The sequence below is a fragment of the Dioscorea cayenensis genome, chromosome 2, assembly GCF_009730915.1.
Source record: "Dioscorea cayenensis subsp. rotundata cultivar TDr96_F1 chromosome 2, TDr96_F1_v2_PseudoChromosome.rev07_lg8_w22 25.fasta, whole genome shotgun sequence".
Lineage (NCBI taxonomy): Eukaryota > Viridiplantae > Streptophyta > Magnoliopsida > Dioscoreales > Dioscoreaceae > Dioscorea > Dioscorea cayenensis.
In genome coordinates, this window is record NC_052472.1 from 6,073,878 (window position 1) to 6,086,736 (window position 12,859).

General features: G+C 45.8%; 2 non-coding genes across 2 annotated transcripts; both read right to left on the bottom strand.

The window, feature by feature from the left end:
* Positions 1 to 1,695: 1,695 nt before the first annotated feature.
* LOC120281971 lies at positions 1,696 to 1,802 on the bottom strand. The gene has a single exon (XR_005542852.1). It is a non-coding gene; the product is annotated as a small nucleolar RNA R71 (small nucleolar RNA).
* Positions 1,803 to 8,048: 6,246 nt separating this feature from the next.
* Positions 8,049 to 8,156, bottom strand: LOC120281031. Its single transcript, XR_005542481.1, has one exon. It is a non-coding gene; the product is annotated as a small nucleolar RNA R71 (small nucleolar RNA).
* Between the last annotated feature and the right edge of the window lie 4,703 nt (positions 8,157 to 12,859).

Here is a 12,859-nt window from a genome sequence, read left to right on the forward strand (position 1 = left end):
CATCACCATGACTATTGAGGGGGTTTTCTATGGATGCTTTGTTTTTACATTCGATTTCATTGATTGTATCTAGCTCCATGGAGAGCTAAACCCCTAGTGGGTACTTGGGTATTTGTGAACCCTAGGATGTATTCGTTTCATTGAACCTCTTTATTATGCTTTTCAATTAATTGATGTTTATTGTGAGTTCCAATCTTGGAGACTTGATTGTATGAATACTCCCCTAGAGTGACACTAGGTTGAGAGTTCTTCTTGGTAACTCTTATGAGTGAGTGACACACCATGAGAGTTAGACAAAGCTAGATTGGAGAGGGTTGAGAGGGTGAGTCGAGAGGTAACGGAGTGTCCCCTTTCCCCTCCTGTGTGATCTATCCTACCTCCATGTTCCAAGAGTTCTTTGCGGCCATAGTAGAATGAATGGGCTAAGGGATGACCTTCCGCTGGGGCTTAGTTGCAAGTGTAACGGAGTGAAGCGCTGAAGTGATTTTAGCACCTTGGGCTTAATTGTGGCTAGGGATCTTTCACCTGGACCAAAGGGTTAGGTCTATACATTGGAATAGGGTTTATCACTTGAAATCCCTAGAGCTCATTGCAATTCTATGCGAGTGCGAGGTTAAGAGGTTATTCAATCTCTCCTCCGGGACATGTATAGAGTTAGGTATGGTTGACCTTAGATTTGGGATCATGTAATTAAGGATTTCCATGACTCATTGTTGCATCAATTAGGAAGTATAATAGAAGGTTCTTGCACTTGAAATGATTGTCCCAAGCGGATCAATATCCGGGTACCCCATCTTTATCGATTGCCTTCCCTTCTCCTTTACTTGTGCCCTCTATCTTGTTGTTTTTATTTTTCATTATTTCATATTTTATCACACTTATCACTATTCATCTTTCACATTAGTTAAGAAACAACTTAAGTGTCTTTATTTTCTACTCTCTGTTGACACGATACCAACTCATCTGGGATTATTACTTTGACACCCGTGCACTTGCGGTTTACACGTATATTCGGTCGTGTCAAGTGTTTGGCGCCGTTGCCGGGGAGTAGGTATTTAGAGATACTTTGCACTTTGTTTTCTTAGCTATTCATTTATTCATTCTATTTCATATTTTCTTATTCTATCATCGTTCTGATTTCTTTTTCTTTCTTTTTGGGTGCAGCTCCAGGTTATGACCCGAGGGAACCCCTCATTACTGATTGAAGGAGATCCCGAGCTTAAGCGTACACTGAGAAGAAAAGGGAAAGAACCTGTGCAAGAACAGTCTAATCTAGCTGATTTGGAAGTAAAAGGATCTGAAAACATGTGAGAACAGAATGAGCCACAACGGACATTATCCGATTATGCCAGACCTTCAGTGTTGGGGACACAATCGAGCATTGTGCATCCCGCGATTACAGCTCAGAACTTCGAGCTGAAGCCGGCATTCATCCACATGTTGTAGCAATCCGCACAGTTCAATGGTTTGGTAGATGAGGATCCAAATAGTCATATAGAGAACTTTCTTGAGGTGTGTGATATGCTGAAGATAAATGGGGTGACGCATGATGCCATCAAGTTGAGAGCCTTCCCATTTTCTTTAAAGGGGAGAGCGAAGCAGTGCCTATACTCATTACCTAGAGCCTTCATTACCACATGGGAGGAGATGGTATAAGCTTTTCTTGCTCGATATTTCCCTCCTAGAAAATCTGCAAAGCTTAGGAATGAGATCTCATCCTTTGTACAATTGGAATTGGAGTCTCTATTTGAGACGTGGGAAAGGTTTAAGGAGCTCCTGAAAAAGTGCCCGCAACACGGATTCTCAGAGTGGATGATTGTTCAAACCTTTTACAACGGTCTAAATCTTAGTACAAGGGAACTCTTGGATACGGCAGCAGGAGGTACCTTAGGTAGCAAGACCCCCGGTGAATCTCGTCAATTAATTAAAGAAATGGGGTTAAACAGCTACCAATAAAATGCTAGGGAGAAGAAAATGGTAGCCAGCCTGCATGAGATAGATGCAGTAACCTCATTGGCGGCTCAAGTGGAATCATTGAGTAAGAAGTTAGATCTCCTAACTTCGAATAGAGTGGCGGCCGTGACTACTTGCACCGGGTGTGGTGGAGGACATGCTCCCTCCGATTGCCCTATCTCTATTGGTGATGCATCTTCGGTTGAGAATGTCGATTTCGTGGGTAATGGCATGAGGAATCAAGGAAACCCATACATCAATACCTACAATCCGGGTTGGAAGAGTCATCCCAATTTCTCATGGAGGAACCAAGGTCCACAAAAGGCCATAGGGCCACTGGGTTTCCAACAACAAGCCCCAAACATGGAGAACCGAGTTTCAGGTTTGGAGACCCGAATAAACGATTTGGAGAAGGCCTTAACTAGGTTTATGCAATCATCTGATACAAGGTTCCAATCAGTTGAGGCTACACTTCGCAACCACACCGCCTCTTTGCATAATCTTAAAAATTAAGTAGGGCAGATTGCGAAGTCCTTATCAAAAAGGCCACAAGGAAGGTTGCCGAGTAACACCGAGACCAACCCTAGAGAGCATGTGAAGGAGATCACTTAAGAAGTGGTCATGAGGTTGAGGGTAAGCTTCCGAGTGAGAAGCCCAATGAACATGTACCCGAGGTTATAGAGGTCGAAGAGGGAGCAAGCAAAGAGAAGGAGGTGGCACCCCCAACTTTGAAGCCAAGAATCCCTTATCTCTCTAGATTGAAGAATGACCAAGGGGTGAACAGTACAAGAAGTTCTTGAGTTTGTTCAAACAACTCCACATCAATATTCCTTTTGTTGAGGCATTTGGCTCAAATGCCTAAGTATGCAAAATTCTTGAAAGACTTGTTGACCAACAAGAGGAAGTTAGAGGAGAGTGTTTCAGTGATTTTAGATGCATCTTGCTCGGCGGTTTTGCAAAAGAACATGCCGAACAAGAAGTAAGACTTGGGAAGCTTCATCATTCCATGTAATATTGGCAATCTAGGTGAAGAAATGGCATTGGCGGACTCAGGGGCTAGTATCAACGTCATGCCATACACCTTCTTTCAAAAGCTAGGCTTGGGCGAGCCTAGGCCTACTTAGATGACTTTGCAATTGGCGGACCAAACGGTGAGACATCCGAGGAGTATCATCGAAGATGTGCTTGTTAAGGTAGACAAGTATATATTTCCTGTAGACATTGTGGTGCTAGATGTCGATGAGGATGCGGATGTACCATTGATACTTGGGAGGCCGTTTTTGTGGACTTCCAAAGCCTTGATTGACATGGACGGCGGAGAGCTAACATTGAGAGTCGGAGATGACAAGCTCACATACCGCCTTGCTGAAGCCATGCGGCATTCTCTTGATTTTGATGATACTTTGTATTTTCTAGACATTACTGATGAGATTATTGATGAATACATGCAGGAAATGTTCAATCCAGATCCACACGAAGGCTTGTTCGACTAAGAGGAGGACAATGAAGAAGTAATGATGCTTGGTTCGATGGAAGAACTACCATCTGCCCTGGGGATCTTGAAGAAGGTGCTTCGAAAATTGAAGAGGGCTAGGAGATGCCACCGAAAATGCTCCAAGGTTGTTGGGGATGTGCGTGCACCGAACAAACTGGGTGAATCATTGCTAGGCAGTCCCAAGCCCGATAATTCATCCTCTACCCTCAAGAGATTTTGCTCGTCGGGCTTTCAAGCCATGGGTAAGAGGGCAACTTTCATCTATGAGCCCCCGTGAGGTAAGACAAGGTACGTCAAGCTAAGTGACGTTAAACAAGCGCTTCTTGGGAGGCAACCCAAGTGTTTACTGTTTTCATAGTTTAGTAGTTTAGTGTGTGCATGAATAAAGTGTTTAGTGTTGGTGTCTTGATTTTTATATACTTGTGCTGGGATTTTATTGTGGATTTTGAATTGTCATCGTGTGTTTTCATGTGGATTTGGCAAAGTTGGGTCGTTTGAGCTATTTCTCATATTTTTCACTGGTAAAATTTGCATATTAGGGCAGGCTCTAAGTGTGTAAACATGCTCAGAAATTTTCTGCAGAGCCTGCAGAATTTTCTAAGGCATCCAGAGAAAACACACGGGCGTGTGGAATTTCTGCACGCCCGTGAATTTGCATTGCGAGCTCATCTAGAGACAGCACAGGGGCGTAGACTCGCCCCTGTGCACGACCATACGATTCTAGCACGCCCGTGTGTAATTTTCGCACGGGCGTGTGAATTCCTGAAGAGATTGGCAGATTATCCCGAAAGCACACAGGGCGTAGACTCGACCCTGTGGGTGACCTTGTGAAAATCGCATGGGCATGGGTAATTTTTGCACGCCTGTGCGAATCTCTGCAGAGGAGCTCTCTCCATCCCGAGAAGTCACAGGGGCGTGCGCTTGCCCCTGTGAGTTGGGCTGTGAATGTCCACGCCCATGTGGAATTTCCGCACGGGCATGCGGAACACTTAGCAAATTTTCTTGGATGTCCAGAGATGCCACAAGGGCGTGCGGCTGCCCCTATGGGTCGGGCACACGAGGGTGGGTATTTCCCATACGCCCGTGTATTTGCATTCAGAGACAGTGAGTGCTTTCCCGAGAGCGCACAGGGGCGTGCATCTGCCCCTGTGAGGCTTTCTTCTGGAGAAGCACAGGTGTGGGTAATTTCCGCACGCCCTTGCGAATGTACAGAACGGCAAGAGGCGGGAGTCCTTTTAAAAGGATTATCGTTTCTCTTCATCCTCATATCCTCCATTTGTCTGAGAGAACTGCTATATTGTTTCCCGACCTCGTATCGCCAATTTGGATGGATTTTGCTTGGTTTTCTGGCCGTTTTCAAAGCTTTCTCATCTCAACTCGATGGTAAGCCCTATCTTTGATTTCCTTCGCAAATTCATGATTTTTATCGATGAAACTAGTCAATAATGCTTCGTTTCTTCAATTAGAATGGTTATTTATATTTAGAATGAAGGAGAAGCATTGTAATGGTGCATTTGTAGAGTTTGAGGCATGGCCGTGTGTTTGTTCACGGCCCGTGGATCCACACGGGCGTGCAGAAATTCTACACGACCGTGTGGATTTCTGTAGCTATGCTTAATTAACTTTTTTTGATCGATTTCCTTTTTAATTTTACAGATTATGGCACCCAGGTCAAAAAAGCAAGCTGATAAGTGACCGTGAGAGTCGTTTCCTGAGTCCGAGAGCATGAGATTCACTATCCCTGAGCATCAGGCTCATTTTGAGTGTCTGTCGAGACTTCGGTTCGGACAGACTCGGTTCTTGGACATTAGTATATTAAGAGATTTACAGCAGGGGGACGAGTTTGCTGATAAGGTCGAGTATCTCATTTCAGTAAGTGGTTGGAGGCAGTTATTGTCGATTAGGGAGCCAGCCATCCGAGAGCTTACATTGGAGGTTTTGTCATCATTCGAGTTCAACAGATCCTATGCAAGATTCGACAACCTCGATGTAGTTCAGTTTAGAGCACTTGGACATCACTATAGTCTGAGTATCACTCAGTTTTCAGTTTGGCTCAGCTTATACGAGGAGGTATTTATAGACACTGAGGAGTATTCTCACTTACTGACAAATTATCCAGGAGCCTTGACCCCGCAGAGAGCTTACAGAGCATTATGTGGTCAGGGCTAGTATGAGCTGGGGATGTCCAAGGCCACGTGTCTTTCCTGACCTACGTATCGATATCTACATGCCATCATGAGCAGGTCGTCGAATGGCCATGGTGATAGCACTGGTGTTCTGAGCCGGCAAGAGCTTCTGTTCTTGTATTCGATGATGCAGCGCATACCGATCCATTTAGGGCACATCGTCACTGAGTACATTCGACATCAGGGCCAGTATGCCAGATTGCGAGCGATCTTCTCGGCTCCATACATTACGAGATTAGCTGTGGGTATGTGATAAGTGCTTGTGCAATATGAATGCGAAGCGTTCATTCCTTATGTTGAGCATTACTTTTCTCAGAGAACCGTAGAAACGCTGTAGCAATTACTGTAGTAGCACTGTTCACAGCCGGCCGAGAAATCAGAGAAATAGAGAATCCACACGGGCGTGTGGAAATTATCCACGCCTGTTTGGAAATTCCGCACGGGCGCGTGTACAGTCCACGCCCGTGGAGTTGCCCGATTCCAGCCCTATTTAAAGCCGATTCAGCCCCAATTTTGGTATTCTTTTCTCTATCTTTTCCCCAACTTGCGAGAGGGCTTCAGCTAGGGTTTCAAGGGGTATTGGCCAAGGTTTTGGAGAGGTTCTACGGCTCCGACATCGCGATTCCATTAGGAAGAAGGTTGGCAGGGGAGCTTCGATCGAGGCGTATTCTATACCGGACGAAGCAATCTTTGGACGACGAGTAGAGGACTTTCCAAAAGACCATCGACACGACCATCGAGGGGGTTTCTTTATGGATTCATTGCTTTTACATTCGATTTCTTTGATTGTACTTAGCTCCATGGAGAGCTAAACCCATAGTGGGTACTTGGGTGAGTATGAACCCTAGGATGTATTCGTTTCATTGAACTTCTTTATTATGCTTTCAATAAATTGATGCTTATTGTGAGTTCCAACCTTGAATTCTTGATTGTATGAACATTTCCCCTAGAGTGACACTAGGGTTGAGAGTTCTTGTTGGTAACCTTGTGAGTGAGTGACACACCACAGGCGTTAGACAAAAGCTAGGTTGGAGAGGGTTGAGAGGGTGAGTCGAGAGGTACAGGAGCGTCCCCTTTCCCCTCCGACGTGATAGATTCTACCTCCATTTCTCGAGTTCTTTGTGGCCATAGTAGAGTGAATGGTCTAAGGGATGAACCTCCACTGGGGCCTAGTTGCGCGTGTAATGGAGTGAAGCGTTGAGGTGATCTTAGTATCTAGGGCTTAATTGTGGCTAGGGACCTTCCGCCTGGACCAAAGGGTTAGGTCTAAATCTAGGAAGAGATTTATCAGTTGGAATCCCTAGAGCTCATTGCAATTCTATGCGAGTGGGAGGTGTTGAGATTGTTCGATTTCTCCTCCGGGACATGTATAGAGTTAGGCATAGTTGACCTTAGATTTGGGACTATGTATGTAAGGATTTCCACGACTCACCATTGCATTGATTAGGAAGCATAATAGAGAGTTCTTGCACTTTAAGCGATTATCCTAGGTGATGCATCATCCGAGTACCCCATCTTTATCGATTGCCTTGCCTCCTCCTTACTTTTGCTCTCATACTTGTTGCTTTTAATTTCTGAGAATTGAATCATTACCACACTTATCATTGTTGATACTTCAAAGAGCTAAGAATCGAATTAAGTGTCTTTACTCCCTACTCCCTGTGGATTCGACCCCGCTCACCCATGATTATTAGTTCGGCAAACATGTGCACTTGCGGGATATAAGCAAGGGGTTCTTGTCAAGTTTTTGGCGCCGTTGCCGGGAGTTTGGTGTTTAGAGATACTTTGCACTTTGTTTTCTTAGCTATTTCACTACACATTCTATTTCATATATTCTTATTCTATCATCTGTCTGATTTTCTTTTTCTTTACTTTTGGTGCAGCTCCAGGTTATGACCCGAGGGAATCCATCAATATTGATTGAAGGAGACCCTCAGCTTGAACATACACTTCGAAGGAAAGGGAAAGAACCTGTACAAGAACAGCCTAATACAGCTGATTTGGAAATAGAAGGATCTAAAAACATGGCAGAACAAAATGAGCAACAATGAACACTATCCGATTATGCCAGATCTTCAGTGTTGGGGACACAATCGAGTATTGTACATCCCGCAATTACAGCTCAGAATTTTGAGCTAAAGCCGGCATTCATCCATATGCTACAGCAGTTCGCACAATTCAACAGTTTGGCCGATGAGGATCCAAACAGTCACATAGAGAGCTTCCTCGAGGTGTGTGACATGCTGAAGATAAATGGTGTGACGGATGATGCCATAAAGTTGAGAGCCTTCCCATTTTCCTTAAAGGGGAAAGCGAAGAAGTGGCTACACTCATTACCTAGAACATCAATCACTACATGGGAGGAGATGGTAGAAGCTTTTCTAGCTCGTTATTTCCCTCCCAGAAAATCAGCAAAGCTTAGGAAAAAGATCTCATCTTTTTATACAGTTGGAATTGGAGTCTCTATTTGAGACATGGGAAAGGTTCAAGGAACTCCTGCGCAAGTGTCCGCAACACGGATTCCCGGAGTGGATGATTGTTCAAACCTTCTACAATGGTTTGAACCCGAGTACAAGGCAACTCTTGGATGCGGCGGCAGGAGGTACCTTAGGTAGCCAAACCCCCGACGAGGCTCGTCAATTGATTGAGGAAATGGGGTTAAATAGCTACCAGTGGAACGCTAGGGAAAAGAAAAAAGTGGCTGGTCTCCATGAAATTGATGCGGTAACGTCATTGGCGGCCCAAGTGGAGAGTTTGAGTAAGAAGCTAGATCTTATAACTTTGAATAGAGTTGTGGCTGTGACCAATTGCACCGGTTGTGGTGGAGGACATGCTCCCTCCGATTGCCCAACCGTCATTGGTGATATTTCTTCAGTTGAGAATGTTGACTTTGTAGGTAATGGAATGAGACCTCAAGGGAATCCATACAGCAACACCTACAATTCAGGTTGGAAGAATCATCCCAACTTTTCATGGAGTAATCAAGGACCACAGAAGACCATGGGGCCATTGGGGTTCCAACAACAACAACAAGCCCCTCAAGTGGAAAACAGAATTTCAGGTTTGGAAACTCGAATGACGGATTTGGAGAAGCACTTGGCTAGATTTATTCAATCGGTAAATAAAAGGTTTGAATCAGTCGAGGCTACACTTTGCAATCACAGCGCCTCCTTGCACAATCTTGAAAATCAAGTGGGGCAAATTGCGAAATCTCTCTCCGAAAGGCCACATGGGAGTTTACCAAGTAACACGGAAACCAACCCGAGAGAACATGTGAAGGCGATCGCTTTGAGAAACGGTCGTGAGGTTGAAGGGAGGCTTCCGAGTGAGAAGCCAAAAGAACACGCACCCGAGGTTGTAGAGGTTGAGAAGGGAGCAAACAAAGAGAAAGAGGTGGCACTGCCACCTTTCAAGCCAAGAATCCCTTATCCCTCTAGATTGAAGAATGACCAAGGGGATGAGCAGTATAAGAAGTTCCTGAGTTTGTTCAAGCAACTCCACATCAACATTCCCTTTGTTGAGGCTTTGGCTCAAATGCCCAAGTATGCGAAGTTCCTCAAAGACCTATTGACCAACAAGAGGAAATTGGAGGAGAGTGTTATAGTGGTGCTTGATGCTTCATACTCGGCGGTGTTGCAAAAGAACATGCCGAACAAGAAGAAGGACCCAGGAAGCTTCATTATTCTGTGTAACATCGGCAACTTAGGTGAGGAAATGGCATTGGCAGATTCAGGGGCAAGTATCAACGTCATGCCATATACCTTCTTCCAAAAGCTAGGCTTGGGTGAGCCTAGGCCTACTCGGATGACTTTACAATTGGCGGACCAAACGGTACGACATCCGAGAGGCATCATTGAAGACGTGCTTGTCAAGGTGGACAAGTACATTTTTCCGGTTGACTTTGTAGTGCTAGATGTCGATGAGGATGCGGATGTACTCTTGATACTTGGGAGACTGTTCTTGCCGACTTCCAAAGCATTGATTGACATGGACGACGGAGAGCTTACATTGAGAGTCGGAGACGATAAGCTCACTTACCGCCTTGCTGAAGCCATGCGGCATTCTCTCGATTTTGATGATACTTTGTATTTTCTAGACACTACTGATGAGATAGTTGATGAATATATACAGGAAATGTTCAACCCGGATCTGTATGAAGGTTTGTTCGACCAAGAGGAGAGCAATGAAGAAGTAATGATGCTTGGTTCGAATGGAGAGGAAACATCTACCCCGGGGATCTTGAAGAATGTGCTCCGAAAAATGAAGAGGGCTAGGAGACGCCACCGAAAGCGCCCCAAGACTATTGGAGACATACATGAGCCGAGGAAGTTGGACGAACGATTGCTAGGTGGTCCGAAGCTCGATAGTACACCCTCTACCCTCAAGAGACTTTGCTCATCATGCTTTCAAGTTATGGGTAAGAGGGCAACCTTCATTCATGAATCCCCGTGAGGTAAGAAAGATACGTCAAGCTTAGTGACATTAAACAAGCGCTTCTTGGGAGACAACCCAAGTGTTTACTATTTTCGTACCAGTGTGTTTTGTTGCGAATTGGCGAAATTTGGTCGTTTGAGTTCTATTTTGTGTTTTTATCTGGTAAATTTTGCATAATAGGGCAGGCTCTGAGTGTGTAGACATGTTCAGACTAGTTCTGCAGAGCCTTCAGGTTTTTCTAAGTCATCCAGAGAAAACACACGGGCGTGGAGAATTTCCGCACGCCCGTGGATGTCTACTGTGAGCTCATCCAGAGAGGGCATAGGGGCGTGCGGCTGCCCCTGTGGATGACCATGCGACTGGTGCACGCCCGTGGGTAATTTCCGCACGGGTGTGTGCCTTCCTGCAGAGTTTTGCAGATTTTCCCGAGAACACACAGGGGCGTGGCCTCGACCCTGTGGGTGACCTTGTGAACCCCACACGGGCGTGGGTAATTTCCGCAAGCCCGTGCGATACTCTGCAGGTTGCTCCCTCCATCCCGAGAAAACACAGGGGCGTGCGGCTGCCCCTGTGAATTGGGCTTGTGAATGTCCACGCCCGTGGGGAATTTCAGCACGGGCGTGTGGAAGACTTGATATCTTTCTCGGATGTCCAGGGAAGCCATAGGGGCGTACATCTGCCCCTGTGGGTCTGGCGCACTGGCGTGGATAATTTCCGCACGCTCGTGGGAGATCGTTCTAAGTTAGTGAGAGTTTTTCCCGAGAGCTCACGGCGGCGTGCATACGCCCCTGTGGAGCTTTTGAAGTGAGGCGCACGGGCGTGGGGAATTTCCACACGCCCGTGTGGATGCACAGAATGCCAAAAGTCGCGAGTTCTGTTTAAAAAGGGGATGATTTCTCTCCTTCTTCATGACTCCTTTTCACTTGAAAACACTCTCACAACATTCTCCGAGTCCATTGCACTAGTTTGGTGGGATTTTAGCAAGTTTTCCGGCCGACTCTTTATTTTCTCACTTCTCCTGGTCGGTAAATTCATTTTCTTCATCTTCTTCATCAATTCATGATCTCTTTTGATTAATCTGGTTAATAATGCTTCGTTTCTTCAATTGGAACAATGATTTACGTTTAGAATGAAGTTAGAGATATTATTGAGTTGTATTTTTGGATTGTTGATGCCTAGCCATGCGGTTCTCACGCCCCGTGAATCCACACGGGCGTGCGGAAATTCCACACGACCGTGCGGATTTCTGCAGTAATGTTTTATTAACATTGTTTGACTAATTTTGTTTAAATTTGGCAGATCATGGCACCTACGACAAAGAAGAAAGCTGATAAGAGGACACGTGAGTCATCCTCTAAGCCCGAGGGCATGGGATTTGCGATTCCCGAACATCAGGCCTGTTATCAGCACTTATCGAGACTCCGCTTCGGACAGACTCGATTCCTGGACACGACTATATTATGAGATCTTCAGTAGGGAGATGAGTTCACTGATGAGGTTGAGGACCTTGTTTCAGATGGTGGTTGGCTGCAGTTGTTGACGATTAGAGAGCCAGCTATCCGAGAGTTTGCACTGGAGGTGCTCTCCTCGTTTGAGTTTGATAGAGCGTATGCGAGCTTCAACAGTTTGGGCACCATTCAGTTCAGAGTGTTTGGATGCCACCATAGTTTGAGCATTACGCAGTTTTCCATACTACTTGGCTTATACGAGGAGGCATTCACAGATTCGGAGGAGTATGCACAGTTACCTACTGATTATCCTGGAACCTTGACCCCACAGAGAGCTTACAGGGTGCTATGTAGTCAGGGTCAGTACGAGCCGGGGGTCTCCAAGGCCACATGCCTTTCCCGACCTGCCTACAGATATCTGCACGCCATCATGAGTAGGTCGGTGAATGGCCGTGGCGATAGTACTGGTGTCTTGAGCTGCCAGGAGTTGTTGTACATGTACTCGATGGTAGAGCGTGTACCGATCCACTTAGGGCACATCTTGGCTGATTACATCAGACACCAGAGACAGTACATCAGACACTAGACTGGGAGCGTGTACCGATGGTAGAGCCGTGACGATGCAGTTGATGGGCATAGTCCGCAGGGTTCGGACAGGGGTTTTTGCTTTAGTTCTACTAGCCCAAGAGATAGCTGAGGATGAGGGTGATGACGCCGGAGCATCTCAGCCCCCATGAGCCTCGACCCGCATCGATGGAGACCGAGGCACCTCCAGCGGCCGAGGAACCACCCCCAGTGCGTATGTTTTCACCTTCTCGAGCCAATGATCGCTTTGAGAGGCTCGAGAATGCTATAGGAGTGGTCCGAGCCGAGGTTGCTGAGATTAGGGCTACGCAGGAGACTCAATACACAGAGTTCATGGCTTGTTTCGACATATTACAGCAGATCCTAGAGTGAGACATTGCCTCATCATGCTTCCTGCAGCCGAGGACTCTTGAGCATCGCCATGATCCTCCAGATGCCTCCATCCTCGACCCCAGCACCAGAGGACCTACTTTATGCTTCCAATTCAGCAACAACAGCAGCGGAGCCCGAGAATGACTCCGACACTTGACCTTTCTTTTACTTTCATGCATTTTACTTTCTCTTATTTTCTTGTTTTTAGACTTTTTCACTCAGAAAGGATTTTCCTTTTGAGTATATGTTATTTTGCATTATTGAGTTGTATTCATTGCTTCATCTTTTGACACTCGAGTTATTTTTGTTTTTCTTGAGCTTCACTGAACCCCCTCGTGTATGCGTGTAGATGGTCTTGTCTTCTTGGAAATTGAGACTTAGTCATG